Source organism: Rhea pennata, chromosome 2, assembly GCF_028389875.1.
Source record: "Rhea pennata isolate bPtePen1 chromosome 2, bPtePen1.pri, whole genome shotgun sequence".
Classification (NCBI taxonomy): Eukaryota; Metazoa; Chordata; class Aves; order Rheiformes; family Rheidae; genus Rhea; species Rhea pennata.
The window spans coordinates 32,891,441-32,907,693 of NC_084664.1; positions in this window are offsets into that span (position 1 = coordinate 32,891,441).

Here is a 16,253-nt window from a genome sequence, read left to right on the forward strand (position 1 = left end):
CACGGCGGGGTGATCCAAACAACAGGGCGTTTACAGTATGTGCCCGCGTCTCTCTGCCCAGCGATGTTAAACTGCACGGTTAAAAGCAAAATGCATTTCTCAGTCTCAGCTGTCACTCAGCAATCACAGAGCAGGCCCATAGGGAGGGCTGTGTTTGCCAGACATGCGTGACGTGCCCACTGCCACAGCAGAGGCGTTGTGGACTATGTATCCCAGTATCTACCATCATCTCCCAGTCAGCAGCAACACAGAGGCTTGGGCTGGGACATCTCACATGACGTGGCTTTACACGGAGAGGCGACATTTGCTACTTGGATCTGTCACTCCCACAGCTCCTGGCTGCCAACAACTTGATTCCTTCAGTCCAAGTAGCTCATTTAACACTTCAACATCAATGATTGCCAGTGAAGTCTATCCTCATCACTAGCACTTACAAGACCTGAGTGCCTGTTTCTGTACTGTTCTGGCTCCCATTTCTCCAGCACCTTTCACCCTACAGGACTGCAAATGCACTTTGCAAACTGAGGCTCACTGAGAGAAACGTACCTGTGAACACCAAATTTCTCTGATTTATGATCACATGGAGACAAAAAAAAAAGAAAAGAAAAGAAAAGAAAAGAAAAGAAAAAAAAAAAAAAAAAAAAAAAAGCAGATTCAACCCAGAATGAGCAAGTGACTGTACCATGGCAGCTTCATTTTGAGTCTCTCCCAACACATCTGTGGCGCAAGAGATTTTTCTGCTTACTTTTTCCCTAATGAAGTTTATGAACAGCCATGACCAATCAATATAATCCTCTCTATATCATTACTATTTGTTTCTGGGATGTATTATATTTGCATAATGCAGGCAGCCAGAAGAAGTAGAAAACCAGCACTGTTGATGTATCCAGGGATATTACCAAAACAACGTTTGCATGCAGACATCTATTATTAGCCCAATCAGTTGAACTGGGAAAAACCAATAAGCTTTCAAGTTCATTAGTTCTTCTCCAGGTCAAAAACAAAAGCAACAGCCTTACAAAATATACACAAATTGAGAACAACTGCTCTAAAACTTAGATTTGTATCAATAAGATCACCTGAAAGAAAACACAGATGGTACCTGTGAAACAGAAGGGTATTGTAGAGGGACTAGGCAGGCAGAAGGAAATTATAAGGGGGCTATCTCTATGGAGAAAGGCAGATAATTCACAGCCAGTGGAATATGAAGGGCATGAAGGGTTAAAAGATACCCAAAAATATCTTTCTCTTATTAAGCTGAAAACCTAAGGAAGTTCAAATATGAGGTTATGAGATTCAAACTTCTCTACCTTTGCCCAAGAGTTGCAGACAACACTGCACCAACTGGCACAAAATGAAGTCTGCCTTGTGACTAGGATCCCAGCGGCAAGACTGTCCCTTCCCATGGACAAACATGGGAGTCTGTTAGCTTTTTAATCCAAGCCGTTGCGGGACTGCCAACACCAAGATATCTTCTAAAAGAGCATGAACATGGGACTATATTTGCACAACTGCAAATTTCTCTTGTGTCGTGAGAGGCGAGCAGTGAGACAGACCTGTAGAATTGAATTTTTCCCACCTTTGGAATGTGAAAACATTTTTTCTGCGATTTTATTGAGACAGCGGGATTCTGGGGTTGACAGAAGAAGAGTTACACTTCTTGCTATCACCAAGATTTCATATCTTCTGCATTTGGCTTTGAGCTTCAGACACTGGTGAATCCAGCAACCTCTGAACTTAGAAAGCTATTTTGGAAAGGAACCATTAAGTCTGGTTTCAAATCAAAAAGCATCTCATCCTGTACCCAGCTGTGAATGTCCTGAATTCTTCCTCCCCTCACAAAAGAACTATAATTCAACTAATCCAACATGGAAATACCTTCAGCTCCCACAGAGATCCTTTCTCACTTACTATGTAACTCACCTTACTCTCCCTCATAGACTGGCCCAGGTATCCAGAAAGGCTTTGGAGCATTTTGTCACCCATAGCCCAAATTCTGGATCTGTTCAGGGAATGGAGGAGCGGGTGGAGCTGGACAACTTCCTTACTCCCAGGTTCCAGCACCCTCATGGTGGAACGTCTCTTTGTGCTCCTGCCAGTGCTGCTGCCCACACGGCTGGTGCAAGGACCAGCCCCAGCCTAGCTGGCAATGGGGCGTTGCACCAGGCTCCCTTGGTGTCCCCTCAGCTCTGCAGAATCCTAGCAGGGACCAGGGCAAGCAGAGCACAGGAACTGTCTTTCTCGGCACGCTTGCTCTGTTGCTCAAGGAAATCTGCGTCAAACTCAGAAATAATCGTGGCAGTCTGCCTGGTAGGGCTGCAGTCTCTGGGGATCCCTAATGGGGCAGCAAGTCATCAGGAGAAAAATCAGCACCAGGGAAAACTGTGAGGCGAGAAAATCCTGTACCACTAATGGGAGAAGACAAACAACAGGAAGGAGAGGTAATTTGAAATAACTGCATAAATCACGGTCAAATGCTGTCACCTCTTCACCAAATCACACTTCCACGCTGCTCTCTCATGTGCTGCCTGCCCTTACAGTCACGCCACAGATCACTGCTACAGGGAGCGGAGGGCTGCTCTATCTCCTTTGCTTTCCTTTTCTTTCAGCTTTCAGCTGTGTTTTGTGCATATTCAATTTCCTGGTTTCCTTTACATGTTTTCTTAGTTTTGTTTGAGTGGGTGGTTTTTATTATTTTGTAACAACTAGTTGGAGTTTAGTGATTTGTTGCATATATGTTACAATATTTATGTTACAATGTAATGGCTGTTACAGTATCTGATTTTTTTTTTTTTTTTTTTTTTTGAAACCTCTCTAGAACACCAGCTGATGGTGCTCCCTCAACTGAACGATTTTGAGGTCCAAATGCAGCTTGAATGATGCAAACATATATCTGGATGACTTCTTATTTAAACTTAAATAACATGACTGTCCCTTCAAGGACAGAAAAAGCAAACAGCCATTCATGTATGCCCTGCCTGTGTACAAACACGCCTCTAAAAATTACTAAACTTGAATAGGACAGATGAAATGCAAGAATCAGATGTAGGAAAGAAAATTCAGCATAGATAAATCAAAGTTATATGAATATATCTACTGAAGAAGTGCTAAAACAACTGGTTCTCACGATCCTAAACTCCAAATGATTTCCATAGGGTCTGGGGAAAAGCTGTAAGTAGATACGGATGACACTGAAGAGAGACATATGGTGATGCTGATGTTGCAAAGCAGCCCAGGAAACTCTTAACATGTTAAAGGCACTGAGGGAAAATGTGGTCTTCTTGGGAATACTAATCCTCAGACAGGAAAATAAAGTACAAGTTCTCTGCATATCTGTGAATGAATCCACTAGAGATAGCTTAAATAATATAGATAGGAACCTAGAAGTAAATTACAGGAAACGCATAAAAGCATTGTGTTCTCTAAACATAAATGAGAGAGAGTGTAGAAAAACAACCTTCCAGCTGAAATGCTGCAACAGTGGGAGGGTCTGAACCATGCTGCCTAGATGACATATAAGTTGAAATCTTGTTTCCATGAGGAAATCATGCTAGCTGTTCTCACAAGATGTCACTTAAAATGATAGAAATCCAGAGATATTCTGAAATTCCCAAAGGTTCTTATTCCATCCCATAAAATGGAAATGTTGCAAAACCAGATATTCCCCCCAAGATGCAAGCATCAGAAGCAGAAGCTCCTTCCAGGTTTGGAGAGAATATTAAACCTGTTATTGTAATCCTGACCTACCTCCCACCAGCTATCACTATGGCTGTGCTAGCCAGTAACGAGAAGAAATACATCCTTCTCAAGAAGCAAAATAACAAACAGAATGACCCAGCTCAGTAAAATAAAATTATGTAGATCTGATAAAGCACTGTGAAAAAACCTCACACATTATCAACTAAAAACTGTCAGATAAACATGCTCTGCAAATGTGGAGGTGTCTACACCATTTGGTTACTACAAAGCATGTGCCTTCCACACCACTATGGCAAATAAAGCAAGCATAGATTTTTTATAGAAGAACTGGCTTGGCAGCTTCAGCACTTTTAAGGATTTACACAGTGTTTGGAATAAAGCTGTACTTCTGAGGGATCTTCTATCTCATTCTCTCAGACCTATGACCTTCCCGTTCTTTGGTTCAAAGGTGATGACGACACTCAGGGCAGACATCAAGATACTTGGAAATACTGCATGAATTTTGATATAGGAGACTTCTGGGGATGAGATGGCTTGGTTTCAGCCCTAACACAGATGTAACAATAAGAACTAGATGAAGGAGACATGATGTCCACTCATGGTAGCTACCACAGAGGCAAACTTAGCACCAATAGACAGAATTAAGATTGGAAACAAAAACTGACTTACTGTTGATAGGGAGAGGGCCATAAGGTCTACCTGGCTTTTGTTAGTCATCTGCTTCTATCATACTATGGCTTGTAACAGTGGTAATAGCTATTATCACTTACTTACATCAGGGATTGCACTGAACACCCAATGTCTCTGTGAAGAAGTACTGCAGTGCACTCACAGGTGATCGGTGCTCCAAAGCTGTATGCTCCAAATACCACTGACTGCTTGCTTTCTCTAAATCATATGAAGAAATATTTCCCTGGGAAAGTAGGCTTAAAGAGTGATTTCTTTTAAGTATATCATTCATTTAAGATGGGTTCCTTTAAAAGATAGGTTGGTATTTAAAATGGCTTGCTACTGCTGAAGGGCTTTGTTTTTTTGGCAGCATATAGTTACTACAACTTTGTCAGCAGTTGTGTCTCTCTGAGTGGCACCAACAAGGCAAGCAGCTCAGGCTGCTCCAAGGGATTTGTTCCCTGTCCACAAGCTCTGATACACTCCTAGAGGAAGAGCTGCTCCTGTGGTGACAGGCTGGCAGCTCCTAGAGCTGACATCTCTCCCTTGTCCACAGAAAGCGGAAAGAAAATGAAAGACAACACCAAAAAATGCTTTCTAGCTCAGACTGAGAAGTAAGCTAATTATTTTTAACTTGAAAATCCATCCATTGCTTAAAATGCTCTCAAATTTAGATTTATATTTAGCTTTGTTTGGAATTCAGAGTAGTTTCTGTAAAACACAGTCACTGGGGTTTTTTTCCTCATGTAGGGATTCTTCACCTATTCATATTCCTAAAAAAAGAAAAGAAAAGAAAAGAAAAAAAGAGAAGAGAAGAGAAGAGAAGAGAAGAGAAGAGAAGAGAAGAGAAGAGAAGAGAAGAGAAGACAATGGCACAAAACCCTCTGTATGTCCTTCCTTCATCCCTTTCTGCTTGTTTCTATTACTCCCTCTCTTGAGTTCCTGACAAATGTGAGAGTACATAATTAAATGAAGGCCCACACTAAGGGGACCCCCTTCCTTGTGACTGTGTAAACTGCATAGAAAGCAGATGAACAAACAGGAATTAACACCTGGATGGTTCAAACCAAACCACTTTTGACTGATGGCTGTGTTGACTAGCATTGACTAGCTACACGGGAAACTGCAGCTCAGAAGGGGTGAGCCCTAATGTGGGAATGAGAGGTCATGCCAGCTGGCAAGCCAGGCAGCAGAAAGAGGCAGAGGGTCTCTGAGAGAAACTTTGTTTGGTGAAAGATAAGTCATGTTCTACCATCTTTGTCTTTCTTTAAGGAAAATTGTAACAAGCCAGTTTAATCAACAGAAAATTCTTGTGTGCTTAAGGGAACAGTTACTTATTGCAAATATCTGTATCTGACTGTCAGCATCTTCCCTAGTCAGTCTTTATGCCAAGCTACATGATGTAGGAGCTATGTCTCTTCTGCCTCAGGTAGACTGAGAGAAATTAGATGTCTGGGGATTGTGTTTTTGCCCTTCTGGGCACATGAAGGGACAAAGCCAGTGACCTCCCTTGTACAGATTGTTTCTCCTACCACACTCAATCATGGCAGTAAATGCACCCTGCAATCCACAGTGATAGACATAGGCAGAGTAGCCAGTGACTATCCTGGCAGTGCCAGCAGTTTGGCAGGGGTCCTTATTCAGGCAGGACCACTGCTACATCCGCAGCTGCCACACACCAGGAAATTACTTCCATACTGAGTCTGTTCAGACAATCTTGCCCATTGTAGACGGATTTGGTTCTGCGTGTTTCCAGTGGCAAGATTTTCTTTTGCAGCAAGACAGCTCCATCAGCCCCTTCTCCATCCCACCTAGCCCTTTGGCAGGAGGTGACATGAGGTGGCTGAGGCAATCTAACAGATCTGCACTTCAGAAAGGGGCAAGTTCTGCTGCTTTCTCCGCTCCAGCTCCTGCTCTTAGCTGCTCATTTCAGGACACCCTGGCAGCTGGCAGCAGGACCTGATGAGTGCTTGAGCAAATGAGGTGGTGGGACCAGGGAGCCAGAAGAGTAGCCAATGACTTGGGTCCTTGGAGTTAGGCAAACCCTGTTCTGCTGGGCAGCTTGCAAAAAGACCTCTGGAAAATTAAGAGCTACATTAATAAACATATTCCAGAACCTTCACATTACTTTACATTTTTATGTGAGGGTTAGATACTTATTCAGTGCTTTCAAGGGAAAAGACCAAATGACAAAATTGCTTTCCAGGTTGTCCCCAGCTTATGTATAGATGATGATGGTGAATAAGCAGAAGGACTGGCTGGCATTGGCAGACTGTTTCTCTAACTAGAGGAAACCCAGCCATAGCCATACGCTCCTTAATAGTACCGCACACACATCATTCAGATTCACATCAGCTCATGACTATATAGGTCACTTCATTGCAAGAAAAGAAGCTAGGTTGTTCTAATAAGGAGATATTTTAAAGAAGGATAAATTGCTGGGGCACAGAGCATTATTACTGAACCACTTGCTTCAAAATATATGTCAGGTCTTTAAACTGGTTCTGGAACTAGCTTAAGCTAACAGTATTAAAAAGGAAATGGGGTTCTTTTAATTTGCTTTCTGCATTCTTAGCCATTTTATGCTCTTATTTTCAAAGATTTTGTTCACAATGTTCTTTTTCTGTTTCTGCTGTGATTTGCACATCATCACAGGACTGCAGCAACTAACTTTGCTACAAATAAGCCATACTATTGGAGCACGGTGAACATATTGCCCATGAATTATAGAAAATGTAGAAAGAAACAACAAATACACTAAAATTTGGCATTCTGTCTTTCTCTTCTCCCTTTGACTTCCTTTCCTCTGGTAACTGTTGATTTGGACCAAACCTTTTTATTCTCTTAGAAGTAAAGCAGGAAGTCAAAGGAAATATCAGCACATGATACGGGCAGAAAAAGGACTCCCCTAGCGCCTGAATGAATGATGCAGAAAGAGCTGGTGAACAGGTCTTTCTGCATACTGTATCTGCTTTGCTCTTTTCTAGTATTTCTGAGCTTTTTATGATAAGATAATGTGTTTTTTCCCCTGAAGACCAAGTTCTGCTCAGAACCCCATCTATACTCTTGTTGCACCCACTCTGTGAAGGGATAACAGAGCTGACTTTCACTTACACCACAGCTTAAGTCAGGTCTTGATTAAAAAAGTTATTTGCTGATTAGCATTAAGCTAGTGCCATACTGATGGGGAAAAATATAGCATCAGTTTGCAACTCATGCCCTCAAGAAAAAATATCAGTTGGGTGTGTTTTAGAATTAGCTTGCTTATCTGAAGTATGACACAGAACAATTAAAAGAATGAGGTAAAGCTAAAGTGCAACTGCATTCTTTTTTTTCTTTTATTCTCTCTCTTTTTTTTTTTTAAAAAAAAAACAAACATGAACCTTTCTTAGACAAACCATTCATCCTCTTTTTGAGCTACATCTAGTTTGTGGAACTGGCCTAGCTGGGACTGATTGGGCCTAGCTGGGGCTGGTGCCACAATTTAATACAGTTTTGCAACACAGCAGCATGTAATTTTTGGATTGTGAGGAAAGATAATCTCTAACTGTACTGGCTTGATATAGTAAGTGAAAAGCAAGGCCTGGAAGGGATCATCTTTGAATCAAGCCATGCGGTCACCAGATTATCTTGCTGAACTAACTATACAGACTTCCCACATCCTCTTACATACTAGGCTACAACACATTCCCCATCATACTGCTGACATTTAAAAGACTAAAAATCATAGCTATGGTCTCTTGCCACAAGAACAAAACACAGAATAGGACTTCACCATGGGTGTTTTGAGTAATTTGTCAGCTGGAAGCATTGAAGCATTGCGAGGAAGCAGATTATACCTCCTAAGTAAGAATGGATAATGAATTAGTTACAGATGACTCATCTGGTCATGCAAGGATGGCATATAGAGGGCAAAACTAAAACCAATGTTAAAACTGGTCATCAATGTGATAGGTAACATGAACTTTTACAGGTATGTCAGCAGCAAAGGAAGACCATGGAAAATGTGGACCTGCTGTTGAATGGGGCAGCTGACCTAGTAATGAAGGACCTGCTTTCTTTACCTTGGACTGTACTGAGAAGGTCTGTTCTCATGTCTCGCAGGTCTCTGTTTCTTAAAACCAAGTTTTGGGAAAAGAAGTAATACTGACAATAGAAGACAATCAGGTTGGAGCTACTCAAATAACATACACGAGTCAATGGGACCAAGTGTGCTTATATCTAAGTGTGTCAAGAAAGCTGGATACTGCCAGTGCAAGGCTGCTTTCTATTATCTCTGAAAGGCTGTATTGATCAGAGAAAGCTTTCAATGCCTTGAAGAAAGCCCATCTTCAAAGGGAAAAAGAAGGATCAGGAAAACACAGACCTCAGTTCTTGGAAAAATGGTGAAGTATGTCTTCATGGAAGTTGCTTTCAAACACACGGAAAACAAGACAGAGTCTGGGGAGAGCCAGCATAGCTTTATCATGACCAAATAGTGCTTGACTGCCTTGATAACCTTCTTTGATAAAATGCCTAGGCCTGCACAGAACTGTGGATGTCACTTACTGGGATCCTACCACAACTTTCGACACAATCTCCCATAGCAACCTTGTAGCCAGACTGAAAAGATTTGGACTACAAACTGGATGAAAAATTGCCTGGACCGTTGGTCTGAAAGGCTAAACAGTTTGAACAGTCAACAGTTTGAAGTTTAACCGGCAGCCAGTTCTTCAGGGCTCAGTACTGTCTGATGCTGTATAACATCTTTATCAATTACCTGGAAAAGGAGGTGGTGAACAACCTCATCAGGTTTAGAGCTGATACCGTATTTGGGAAGCAATTGCCTTTGCTGGAGGACAGGGCTCCCATTCAGAGGGACTTCAGTAAACTGGAAGAGTGAGCCAACAGGAGACTCATAAAGTTCAACAAAGACAAATGAAGAGTCCAGCACCCTGAACAGCATAAATCTCTGCGTTGCTACAGGCTAGGAAATGACAGACTGGGGAGCAACTCTGCAGAAAGCCACCTGGAGGACCTGTGGAAAAGTTGAACATGAGTCAGCAGTGCACCCGTGTGGTAAAATAGGCCAACCACATACTGGGCTGAATTAGTGAAAACAGAGCCATCGGGGTGAGAGGAGTGATTGACAATTCTCCTTTATTCAATATTTATGAGGCCACATTTGGAATATCAATTTTTGGTTTTGGCTCCTCAGTTCAAGAAAGTTATTGACAAATTGGAAAGAGTCCAGGGGATGACCACTAGGATGGCTAAAGGGCTGAAATGTGTAATGTGTGAGGATAGGCAAAGGGAATTACACCTATTTAATCTGGAGAAAAGAAGTCTGGGAGGTGAGGCTTTCTTGACACTCTCTCAGGGGATCACCTGGGAAGGTGTTTCACAGATGGTACCCATCCTCCCTTTGACCCAGAGCCAGGGGATGATCTCCACCTGACCATGACAAACAGGAAACCTTTGAGATTTGATAGTAATGAGAATCTGCAGCAGACAGAAGATAAACCAGTGAGAACTGCAGTTAATTTGAAGACTATTTACTCTTCCACTGCTTACATCCTTCTGCTAGTGCACACGACATTATTATGTCCTGTTAATCTCAGAGTCATAATTCATATTTAATTTTGAAATTTGCTGATTTTATTTCAGACCTGAAGAAGGGAATGTGTCATAAAATTTTGCAGCTCTAGCAGTTGCTCTAATAACAGACTCCACTTCCATTTACAAAGCTTATTTTTTCTGAACATCATGGCTAGAGCACCACTGTTTCTTAATTTATATATTATATTGTCTTTTATATATTATTTATATAATAGATAATATAATATATATATATTTTATTTATATTTTTTATATTTTTATACAGAAAGAAGGATACTAGCAAGAATCCATTATAATGTATTATCTGTACAATGCATCATATATCATACATTCTTCCTCAGTTGAAATTTTGGCTCTGTGGATTTCATAAAACAGAGATGAAAATAAATATAATATCGGCATAAGGCTGTCTACCAGAAAAGCAGTACATACATCAGTTGTGTACATAGCTATGCAACACTGTATATTCAAAGTAAATAGAAAATTTACTCACAAGTCTCTCAGGAAGTCCAAATGAGATTTGTGAGTAGTAAAATTGTTGGAAGCGATGCCCAAAAGACACATGGGCCGCTAGGCAGGGACCCACTGAGTACAGCTTATATTTTTCACCTTTTTGCAAATGTGATCAGATGCAGGTTACTTGGTTGTGCTTCAGTCACTTAATTCTTTTCCTTCTTACAGCACTAGAGGTAGACGTCACTTGATAGGTTAAAAAAAAAGAAACAAAGCAAAACAAGTGAAAAGGTGATAGCAGCTCAGATGCTAACACATTACACTGATACAAATGATCCACCTACTTTTCACTAGAAGGGAGCATGAAAAACACTGTTTCTGGTAGGTAACCCCTGCAGCTGCCTCTCGAGAGAGACGTGCAAATGCCTTACCTTTAACAACAGAAAAGGTTTGGATTTGGCTGCAGAAAGTACTAAAAACCACTTTTGCTGTTTGGGTCTTGAATCTTGCGTTCTTCTCTCCCAGGCTAACTAAAATCAGTCCATTCCAGGACATCCCCAAATCCTGGCCTACACAAACAGAAGAAATGGACTTCAGGTCAAGCCCTTTGATGTGCTACTATTTAAAGTATCATTTGGTAGTGTTATTTTCAGCCTCTGGTTGTTTGCTTCTTAATATGTTGGGTGAAATGAACTCTCCTTATCCTAATCCCCTCTCTGCTTAATTTAAAGTGGATTTTAGATGTATCTACAGGCAATTCTTACAATTAGATAACAGCTTCAGAGAAATGCAAGAGCTTGCTTCTGAACCTATAAAATAAAATCTATCTTCTTCTTTTACTTTTTTATAAGGCTGACCTGTGAAATACTAGAAAATTTCCCTTTAAAGTCAGTGTCCTAATGCTATTTCAGTTCTTTACTTATTTTTCCCCTTAATCTGTCAATAAACATAACAGCAGACAAACAGTCTATTTTTTGTCTGGCAAGCAGTACGCATGGTACGGTTCAAAAAAAATGAGTATTATCAGAATTAACAAGTAGACATGCTATTGTTGCCCTCAAATGCTGTTTTCATCCATCGCATGGTAGATGAGGTAGGAATTTCTAATTCATGGCTTAAAAAGCTAGCCCAGACATCCAATGGCTCAGTTTGGAACAACGGCTTCATACTTGCCTGCAGCTATTTTTGCTTGAAAAGAGCCTCCATTCCAGGTAGCTTCCTAATAGTGATTTAATTTTCCAGGTTTAATTCAAGTTTATGCCTTTTTGATTCCAGTCAGAAAGTTTTTCAAATACCTGCAGCACCTGTCTTTCCAAGAGCAAAGTTGGAATACACTGTTATTTCACCAGTAATCATTTGTAGCCACTTGTCAGAATTATTAAACCGAACAGTTGCTACATCTTTGTGCCTTTGGAGGAACTAATTTCTGACCTAGTAGTGCATTGCTCTGGCCACTGTACTTAAACAGCATATTTTCCTGCCCTAATTTCCTTCTCTTAATCTACAATGCTCCATTTCACATTAAAAAAATTATCAACAGCAACAAAGTAGTTTTTGTACGTGTTCTATGCTAGGAACAACACAGGCGAGTTTATTCTTCATGCTAGAATCGTCACTTCCTTGAATCTAGGTTCTCATGTTCTTCAACACAAGACACCATCTCACCACCTTGTGTTTCTACATCTGGCACACATAAAATGGCAAAGATCCATGCAATAAATACACTGTCCTATGCTATTTCTGACCGTCTGGTGCCTGCTGCCAGAAAGAGCTTTTTCAAGAGTGGGGGTGCCTTCTGGCACAAGCTTAATAGTAGTGCTGGTAAATTGACTTTGTTCCAGGAAGCCGAGAGAAATTTATGACTGCACACAAATACTTACCCTGACACAAGGAATCCATTACAAAACAATCCAGTGAATAACCGGAGTATGTCCACAGGACATTCGCACTGCATTTAGTTCTTGTTAAAAATGAGTCCTGACTGTTACTCCAGATAACACTTTTAGTATATGTTTTATTGACTTCATATATTCTACCTGCTGCTTTCCTGGTAACTAAGCTGACTAAGTGGCTCAGGTGACCACGATGACTCAGATTCCCCTTCATTCCCCTTCACAGTGCTACGTGAAATGGCTGGACATAGGAACCTCTGCTTTGCATGGATTGGCATAGTTGACCATAAACATAATTTTTATAGATTATCAGTTATAGATTATTGTTATCATTTTTATAGGTCTCTATATAGACTATAAACATCATTTTACTTCACAGATGTTGTTGACCGTCAGCTGTTATAAGGATCTCACAGTTACCAGCAAACTTCAGGCACACTCACTGCACAGGCAGGAACATGCTTTACCGGCCAACCGCCAAGGTAGGATAAGCCCTTACATTACTCCAAACTAATTGAAAAACTGTCCGTTTATGAATATTCACTATATACTATACACATAAACATTAAAAATGTCAGCTGAATATAAAAAGTGCTTTGAATATAATTTAGACAGATGCTTGGCTGTTTTTTTAGTGCCAATGTAGTAAGCTTTACAAACAATCTTATGGGATGTTTTTACATATATAAAAGGAAAATGAGAAATTCTCTTTGCATCATTATAGCCTCAAGCACCACATCACTGATTTTAACAGTCTCATTTGCAGTTTTCCTATAGTGCCTTAAAACAAGCAAAAATACTGAAGCATGACTTTAAAAAACAGAAATATCACGACAAATATAGCCAGAGAAGAAAACTGTACAAGATGTATTTTAAGTTTCTTTTAAAAAATGTATAGAATTAGCAAAAATTTTAATAAGCCTCATTGTCTTGCAACACAGTTCATATCATTTAGACTCATTAAGTGTATTTTTCTTATTATCACAAATATTTTGTTTATATATTTAAGATATATTCAAATTAGAGTCTAATTGATAATAATTACAAAGTATAGAGATTGCATGTGGCATTCCCACTCCTGAGAACACTTAGCTTTTTTTTTAACCCTATCTTTCTCCTCCCTGATTTTGATATGCATGAGGGACTTTAAACAAACAACAAGGGAAGAAAAATTACTTTACAAGACAAAGAATGAAATATATTACCCAAAGTGCTGTCAACTGCTCATTGTAAACCTGGGAAAAATAAAGCAATAAAAATCAATTTCTGTAAACAAAGTTTCACTGGAAATGTTTTAGGCACTCTGTAACAGTACTGAGCAAGGAAAAAGGGTCACAATGTCCTAATTTTAAGACAATAGTATATACTTTATGACAATTTGTATATACCTAAGCCATCAGGTTTCAAATTTGTATCTCAGACTTGATACAGAACCTTAAATTTCAGGCACATAATTAAAAAAATAAAACAGGACCATAACTGAACATGGGATCACAGCCTATGGAAACAGAAGCAATTTTGCTGAAAAGCAGAATCTGCAATGTGAGTACTGTAGCAGAAGGCCCCATGCTGAAAACCTTCCAAAAGGTACAACAGTTGACATGAGCTTTATATGGAAACGAGTAGTAAACTACCCAAATGGCTTCATCTGAATCTTTTCTGAATCATAAGAAGTGCGGTGGCCCAGTAACTCTGCATTTTCACCACCCTGCGTGTAAGTGTGTGTCTCGCTGCTGCCTCAGCAACAACAGCGTGACAAGTGCCCCTGTGCTCTCCCACTCTCACAGTTTCTCAAAAAAGAAAACCATTCACCCATTGCCAGCACTGCCTTGAAAGACACCAAGGAAGGGCAGGGAAACAAAGACCGTGCGAGGAAGTGGGGATCAAGCATCAGAAGAAGTAAGGGAAGAAAAGGAAAAGGTATATTCTGTTCCCAGTTATGTCAGGCAACACTGGATTAATGTAACAGGCAGGACTGCAGAATTTGTCCCCTGTAGAGACAAAAGGTGAGGAAAGAGACGCTTAAGATCCTCACTTGGACCAGTTGTTTAAAAAGCTAAGCCTTAAAATAATAATAAATAAATACTATCTTTGCTTTCCCTACAGAGAAGGAAAGATTTCTCTCCAAGTGCAGGAGAGCTAAGTGTAGAGTACAAGAGAGTATAAGTAACTCTTTGAAATTATCTATTTACCAAAAAAAAAAAAAAAAAAAAAAAAAAAAAAAGAGAGAGAGAGAGAGAGAGCGAGAATTTAGTTCTAGCCAAAGCCAGGGTACAAGCAAAATCTGTCAGCCTGATTTGGAATAGGAGTACAGATGTACTTCTGACCACTACCAGAAATTATAGCAGTTAGTGCAGCTGAATGCTATAACAGCCATAATTTTATGCTAAATCTAAATCATATTGTCCAAAGTTTGTACTATAACTTGTGAACAGAACTAGAGGGAAAAAAAAGAGCTAGACCTCAGCTGTGTTCATTCAGCTATATTCATAGCACTTTTTACTTAACTGAAACTTCTGATTATTTATACTAATATTAAATAATTAATATCAATATATATTCTTTTATTATATAGTTGAATTGTGCTCCACAGATTCTGCAGCTGCCAGAGGCGGGTACAAACCAACTTGCATTAGATACGGTTAGACAAATACTTGCATATGAAGAACTAATCCTGTAATAGGTACTTCTAACCCCAAAACGACTGTGGCACCAGGGTCCCTTAATAAGAAATACTTACTTATGTTGGAAGAACTTACTTAGAAATGCTTAATACTAGCATTAGTTAAGAATGCAGAGGTATACCTTTTAATAATTAACAGTGAAAGATATCTTTTGAGAAGGACAGTGGATGATAATATTGAATAATTCAGTGCTATAGCAAAAGGAACAATGGTACAGTAACTTTATAGGTGAGTATTTGCAACAGAATCCAACAAAAACACTTGATATGCAGAAAGCTTCTTGTGTTCGGGAAAGGCTATACATTCAAGATACTATTTCCTATTGAGAAGGCATTAAACAATTCCTGAAACTGGTCTTTAGAGCAAAACTAAAAGCTGCTGGTAAAAACTATTGAAGCAAGTGACTTTATCCTAAGCTTATTCTCTGGCAAATTTGGGCCCAAAATTTCATATGCATAGCCCAGTGAAGGCAGTAGTTCAAGTTAGTAAATCCCTATTCTCAACAGGCTGAATTAGCCACAGCATCAAGTTGACTTAATTAGCAAGGGAATACCCCCATCCCCTTATTTTTCACTCATCCTATCACTTTACAAAGCTTTGGCAGCAGGGAGAGTCTAGGCTTTTCAAGTTTGGAAACAAATAAACAGAAAACTTTAGCAGCTGTTGAGCATTCAGATTTAATTTGTGGTCACAAATATTGGAGAATTTTAATTTGTTGCCTGGTTAGCAGCTGAGAGGTAGATATCCATCAGTAGGAAAACTACAGGTCTTTATTGCTGCGTGAGAAAAAAACATGTATTGTGTTTAATCGCAGAAGTTTGGCAAAATATCAAAGACCGTAGAAAAAAAAGATGTTTAAAAAAAGGAAAGATCTGAGTGACAGACCAGGAAAGACAAAGTCTGCTGCTGTTCAGCCTTTTTGCCTTAGTGCTGGAAAAGATTATTAGCCTGCTGTGGCTTTCCTAAGCAGAGGCCAGCCAAAATACATAAAACAAAATGCTTTTGGAATTTCCTTTTAAATTGTTTCGATGACAAGTTCCTATTAAGAATTGTCATGAATTCATTGGAAAGTAGACGCGGCTTCCTCTGTGCGCGAGGACCTGACCTCACAACTTTTTCTCCGGCACCAGACCTCGACAAAATAACGCCGGGAGCCGCGCACCCAGAGCAATCGCAGTGCGCGACGCCTCCTCTCGCCGTGAAGCCCAGCAAAAGGATACGGACAGATCCTGGGTGCCGATCCTGCAACACATGTGCA